This window comes from Dreissena polymorpha, chromosome 6 (genome assembly GCF_020536995.1).
Source record: "Dreissena polymorpha isolate Duluth1 chromosome 6, UMN_Dpol_1.0, whole genome shotgun sequence".
NCBI lineage: Eukaryota > Metazoa > Mollusca > Bivalvia > Myida > Dreissenidae > Dreissena > Dreissena polymorpha.
In genome coordinates, this window is record NC_068360.1 from 72,030,755 (window position 1) to 72,038,296 (window position 7,542).

The window sequence follows — 7,542 nt, forward strand, 5'->3', positions numbered from 1 at the left end:
CTGTCATTCTTCTGCTGTTCACGTTATGACATTCTAATACTTAGCAGAATTCTGCGGTAAAATAATTTCTGAGAGTATAAAAGGCCGTGAGTTCTGAGTTTGAATCACTCTAACCAGAACGGTTGGGTCGGTAGGTGATAACGCAAGAATATGAGAATAAAAGAAAGACAAAGGCTTTGAAAGTTGATGGTTTGTAATTGACAACCTCATAAGAAAAAGAAATATAAACATACAAATATAACAGAAAAACTTGCAGGATTTTAACAAAAAACTTGCGCAATTTTAACAGAAAACTCACAGAATTTTATCAGAAAACTTGCAGAATTTTAACATAATTATTAACTTATAACTCTTACTTTTCTCATGTAATGTTATCATTGACATAAATGTATTATGTTCATAAATGTGTGATATGATGAAAATAATAAATGATACGTTTGACAAAATTTATAAAAAGTGTTTATTTTTCACTTCTTAACTAAAAGAAATTTATCTTGACACGATTCGCTACCGCTTCCGAAGATATTTACTTTCACAAAAGTCAGAGTCGTGACAATATATTTGTTTCTTTATTTCAAGTTAACCCATCTGTCATTTATTACTCTAACCAAATCAATCTTCATCGATTTTTTCAGAAAGACAACAACATGACGTCGTTTTTAAAAGACTAAGTTGTAAGATAACAATATATGAAGAGATCGAGCACCATGAAAATATGTAATCTAGCTGTTTTCTAACAATAACATTATGTTGTACAATTAAGGTTCATTATAGATATCGTTCTCCAAGAGACCCAATAAACTGTTTGTTAGGCGCCACTAAATTAACTTAAAGTAAGCTAAAACTATACGATGAATAAATACTTAATAGAAATGTTGAAGATTTATGCGAGGCATTCTATTATTGTTCATTGCTCTGAAGAATCTGGACTTAATGCATGTATGTAAAGTGTCGTCCCAGATTACCATGAGCAGACCGCACAGGAAAATCAAGGATGGCATTTTTCGCCTATATTAGATTTCTACTAAGCAAATATTTCATTTAAACGAACATATTTACAACAAGAAGTGTTGTACCTGATTTGTTTTGTGTGGACTGTTCGGCTCCACGAGGACGGCACTTAACGCACATGCATTAATCCCCGAGTTTTCATAGCTCGCTCTTATATCACTATTTAAAACTGTAACGTAACTTGGTCAGTCTTTGCTTTAAAAAAACATGCTTTACATCCGCTTATCTGCATGACGGACGCGTGGGTCAGATCAAGCGTGTCATCGTTGCACGCTCCTCCTCTACATTTGTAGCACGTGGTCGCCCTGATCATGACCGCCGACATCCGACCAACTAGAAAACACTATTTTTTGTTGTGAAGCTTATATTCACATCCATACATTACACATTTTATTGTTACTTAACATCTTAAAGCCAAATAAATACTCAAACTCAACGAATATTTCGTAACAATGTCTTAATATAAAGTTAGCCCATTAAACATCATTGTTCCTTATAGCAATAGCAACAATTTCGACGCTAGATGTAGTTTGGTAACGTACCGTAACGAAATATTTTACGAAATATTCGTTGATTTTGAGCACGTATGTGTCTTGATATATTACAGTCATTGAGAATTTAAGAATCAAGTCGCTGCTTGCGTAGAAGAAAGAAAGGAAAATCACCCACATAAAAGAAGAATGTTGAACACAAGTTCAGCAAATCCAGGTGTTTTATTTTAAATAACATTCTACACAGTCTACTGTCTCGAACTATTCATTGCACATTTTAAGGATCAAGATCGTATTGATAGGTAGTGCTTTGTTACATCAAAAGCAACCATTAGGTCTCTCGTTTCCATTTCTCGAATCTTACAAAGAAACAAATATATTCACCAGTTCAATTTTAGTTACATTATATGTTATACCGATCTGACATTTTTCAAATCAAATAAATGGTTTTATTTATTACACACAATAATAAAGCTTAGCAGATATTGTACCAGAGCATTAGAGTTTTATGCGATTGCACCTCATTTTAAACTGTCGGAACAAAGTTAAGAAATCCCCACTATTCTGTGAAAATTTGTTACGACGCAGACACAAATAAAAATGGTTCGAGTAGATTTGTCAGTATTTTGGGAAGTGCTTATAATAAGTAGTGGTACTCGTTATGAATTTCCCAAGTAAACTCAATTTTGTTATGATATGTAACTATATCAGTTTATAAATGTATTTAATTTAATACATTTTATTTTATGTGCGCCGAAACAATTCGCGGAAAATTTATATTATGCTACATGCATTACTTACGATTTGACCTTTCGACCGCAATTTTTTACAATAATAGCATTTATAAAACTATTTTCACACGTTTAAAATATGAATAAGATAATTGATATCTAATATAGTAATCACTTATACACATATTTTCTCAGGGTTTGCAGAATACAGATATGTAAACAAATAAAGAAAGACGATTACAATATGCGCTCATTTTGACATCCAGTGGCGTAGCAACAGGCACATTGAAGCCTAATGTATTGAAGAATGTCACAACAGACAGGTTTGTTCATCTAGCACGTCTCTGGTGTGTTTTAACGCCATGTAAACCACATTTTAACAAAGATTAATCTGAATCCATTTACGTTATGTATGGCAAGTTTAGTAAACGGTAGCTTCCTTCATGAATGTAAATGAAAAACCTGTACTGAAATTATAAACATTAAAAGCGAACGATAAAAAGGTAAGGATCATTTTATGTGGAATTACAAGTACATCTGTATATTCTCTGTGGCATTTTAAACTCACCGTGTTGTGGACTACATTTATGATATCATCACACCAAATATCACTCACGTGATAAAAATATAGATATGTCTGGAGCTACGTTCGCCGCATATGGCATCAGACCCATTTTCGCATGCCGCGATAAATATTGGGTCCAAAAATATTAAACAGTAGTTTATTTTTGTATTTTATTGATGATTTCCTATATAATTGCCAAAAATTGAAACACTCAGGTTATGATTTTGATCTTATTTAGATAGACAATCAGCAATCACACACACACACACACAATTGTTTTGAAAGCAGATCGTTAAAAAGGTAACTGCATGGAACATTATCAATAAATAAACGATCCGTATCATTGTTTACATATTCGTTATATCTAGTAACAAACAATTATAAACCGATTTTTGCTGTGATATGGTTGTATAATCGCATAATGTTAATTTAATAAATAAATTTCACGTTACGCAGATATTGAAAGCTTAGCTTTAGGTATTTGAAAGTTGATGTATAATGCAATTCGACATCATATACCACGAACGTCTGAACGTGTTTCAAGAACGTGAACAGACTACAATCTGGTGTTATGGGTCAACACGAAGAATTATGCAAAAGCTACTATATTATCGAATCATTTGGTGCCGTATCTTTTCGCATGTCCTCGCATTCGAAAACACAATCCTACGCGCAAAATCCTTAACCACATACCCTAAAAAAGTATTCAACCGTGCTCGCCTGACTTGCGGGTGCTTGTACTGGTGTTGTTTCAGATTAGACGTTTGCTAATGTTTATTAAATATTTTAATTATTGTTTACCGTTGTCAATTACTTTAGCTAGAACAAAACAAATACTTTAATAAACATAGTTAAGCCTTGCTTTGGGAAGAGCGTTCCCTTTAAACGTTCAATTCAATTAAGCGGAACGTGTCGTCCTAGGTTAGCCTGTGCAATCGACACTTTACACACACGCATAGAGACCTGTTTTCCAAGAACACGGCGTATTAATTTTATTTTATGAAACAACCGAATGAATATTAGGAATTCATTTATGTTTACATACTGCTCCTAATGAATATTTTTTCAAAGTGTAAACTATCCAATGGTATTGTTTTATTTGTTTACGCTAATAAAGTATAAGTTTTGTTAAAATATATAATGTATAGCGTGTTCCGTTGTTGTTGTTGTTTCGAAAAGTTGAGAGTTACTTTAAAGGCTTTACATGCTTTACATAAAAACTAACATTTGTTGTAATTTGATACCATGTTTTGAAAAGTATGATCTCGACCAGGAGCTTCTCTAGTCAGTTCTTCAAGGCTCGCAAAGCAAAACAATTTCGAAAAAGCTTCACACTATGTTGCATGAAAAGACGATGAGTGAATATAAACGAGATTCTAGGCAAACTGAATACACATGTTTGTGTTTTCTTCTATCTTTCAGATTGTGTTAAAAAGTGATACACATCCGATTGATACACAAGTAATTATACCACATACTCTTGTTACATAAACGCTTGACACACATGTGCTCGACACACATTTTCTTGATACACATGTGCTTGATTAGAATGCTTTTGCTAAACATGCGCTTGGTACACTTACGCTTTTTATACATATACGATTAATACTCAAGGGCTTGTTATACAGGCGTTAAAACGGGAAATGGTGATGTCTGCAGCGACAGCTCATTTGACGCATTTCCGCACTGGTCAGCAACACAAGCGAGTGCTTCTCTTGATCCAAATAAATCCGTTCTCTATGGCTTGATCGTGTCTACTGCGCTGCAAACGGTAATGTGGGAGATTTCGAAATAAATTGCTTGATACAAATGATATTTCATCTTGTATGATTATTTGTATTGTTTCGAGATAAATGTTTTGTTACATGTCGAATCGTTTTAAATTATGTTATTTCGATTTGCATATAGGCATCACATATGTAAATCACAAGCGTGTTAAGGATCAACAAGAACATTTTAATTATTGTATAAACCCAACATATGCCTCTAGTAAACGCATACAACCCCTCTTTAATCTCAAAACGCCGAACCCGTTGGTAAAAAAAACACTTTGAGACACGTTCGGCACCAAAAATCGGTATGTTAAAGTGTTGTTAATAAAGTGCAAGTATATAATTATATAAGTAATGTTAACCATACGGCGTGGTATTTTATAAGCACGTGATATAAGTCGTAAATATAATGGCCGTTATGAATAGTGCGAAACCGTATCCGACCGACAATGCAATATTGTTAAAGTGTCTCTAAAGATTCGGAGAAGAAAACAATATTGTACGTAAACGCGTACTGGTCATTAATAGTTTAAAGGATTATCGGGATTGTTGGTTACACGTGCATATGCCAGCAGATAAGTAACATTTCACCTATCTTAATTGTTTTAAGACGTTGAATGCCCATTTGAACGAACAAATTGACATGTTTGCAAATTGCGAATATAGGTATTTGAAGGCAGATATAAATTGCTACAATATTTGAATAAACACGAACCAAATATTTAATTATTTAGGTCTTATTAAAAAATGTATTCGTTGAAGAATTCCATGTACATGAAAAACATATATATTTCAAATAAAATTAAAGGACGTATAAATATGTCTCTCGTGGTAAACAACATATTCCGGCTACTTAAAACCATGGTTTTTACACATATAGTCTACTCTATCATTTAATGATGTGTGTTGCGTATTTGGAGTACATTTGTATTTTATAACTTCAGTCGTTGTGCCTTTCGTAGCAAGTTGTGTAGTTTAAGTTGTATATTTATTATATGAGCAAGTCCTTTAAAGCAACAATGTGACTGGATCCCCAATAAGCGTGTTTGTGTACACGCAATCATGAAAAAACTTGTTTTTTTCTTCATATATTTCGAAGTCTAGAACTATAAGAAACATATTTTTATTATGAAATAAAATGTCAAGTCATTCAATTCAACACTCCCTTTGATAAACCTTTGATATGAAGGTAACGATATGGTAAAATCGATATGGTTCATATTGCTTCGAGCTAGGGACGATTAAGTAAAGCAAAATACTTACCGCAAACCAAATAAATGCCTAAACAATTTTGCTTTTTCGAGTAAATGCTTTGTAAATTTATACGGTTCTTTTAAACCTACCCAATCCTTTGTATCATTTGAAGGCCTCTTTCAAATTACAAACCTAGAGCAATGCGTTCTCATATTTCACGACTTCAATTTAATGTGGCATTTGCCCGGGCTCACTGCATTTAATAGTGGTAGACGATCGGGTATAAATCGTTTTTCGTAAAGGTGTGTTTGGTGCGCAGGTATGTTAACTATTTTTATAAATCATCATAATAATAATAAAATTTGTTAACTTGTACCACTTTTTCTGTACCAATTCTTATTTAATTGAAAAATTAAACTTTGATGTATAATATGTGGAGTATGGTTATTGACTTTGAGCAATGAAATGAGCTTTTTAAACTTTAAGTTTACAACTATATAGAGGATATTTGTTTGATTCGGTGGAATATCGATATTACTTCACGAGTGATCATCTCAAATATCCAAGGTATTATCTTTTTATTTTGTTCTTATAAATAATTATTTTTGTATTTATGCCATTCCGGACTATATGTTGGGCGCCCCGAAATCTAATCTCATGAATGTTCAATGGAAGATACTAGTAATCCGTATGCTGTTATACACATTCAATGCAGAGTAGTTGCTAATGGTAAAATTGGGAGTCACAATGGGGAAACCAAACAAATTAAAAAATAAATAGTTGCGGTCAATTAATGAAAATTATCAATAATTTTCATTGTTAGTTTTCACTGTTTGAAACCGTGAATTAAAAACTGATATTTCTCTATAAACCACTGGAAAGCATACAATAAAAAAATGGTCTGGTATTTTCATTGACTTCTTTATTGTTATCGGTGTCAAATGTAGAGGGCTAAAACTTGTACTCGTATAAAAATATTAAAGATTGCATTTGTCATTCATTTAAAGATAACATATCACATAGTATCCCCTATCATAATGCAACATTCAGTTGTCATTTGATTACAGCATTATACTATATGTCAAAGCACAAACATCATTTATTTAATATACTCCGTTATGGGGTGAATTGCCCAGCGAGTTGCCATTGTTGATTTTCCTTGCATAAACTTGCTATTGAAATCGGCAGATACACGAACATTCCCGTGAATACACGAACCTGCCGATCCTGTAACATCAACCAAATTGAAACATAATACCATGGTTTCCTGTCTTGCCAAAGTATAGGAGATCAGAATGAAAAAAAAAATATTTCTGTCACTGGTCTACCCTAACTAAATTCGAATTGCTTCAAAAATCAACATTTAGTACCATCTTATATAAAATTGCCAAAATTATATATAATGTCGAGAAATTAAGAATAGAGTTTGAATAATAATAAAGACACTCTTTATATACTTTTTTCGCTAGTATGAAACAATCTCACTTTTCATTAACAAATACTATATGTATAATGCTTCATCATTATAGTTATAAATGTGATGCTAAATACTGTGTTGTATATTATGTCGACTTTGTACTTCTCCATGACGATATTACTTATTGTGCTTTGCCATTGTATAATGTTTATGCAATACATTGATCGCTGTTACTACATATAAACAGAGCTCGATGCTTACACATCGCGTTACGTGTGTTACGCCTGTTCGATTCGATTTTTAAAATCTCACAATTCACTTTGTTTATTGTGTAGAATGGCGGACGTTTGTGTTTGTGAAA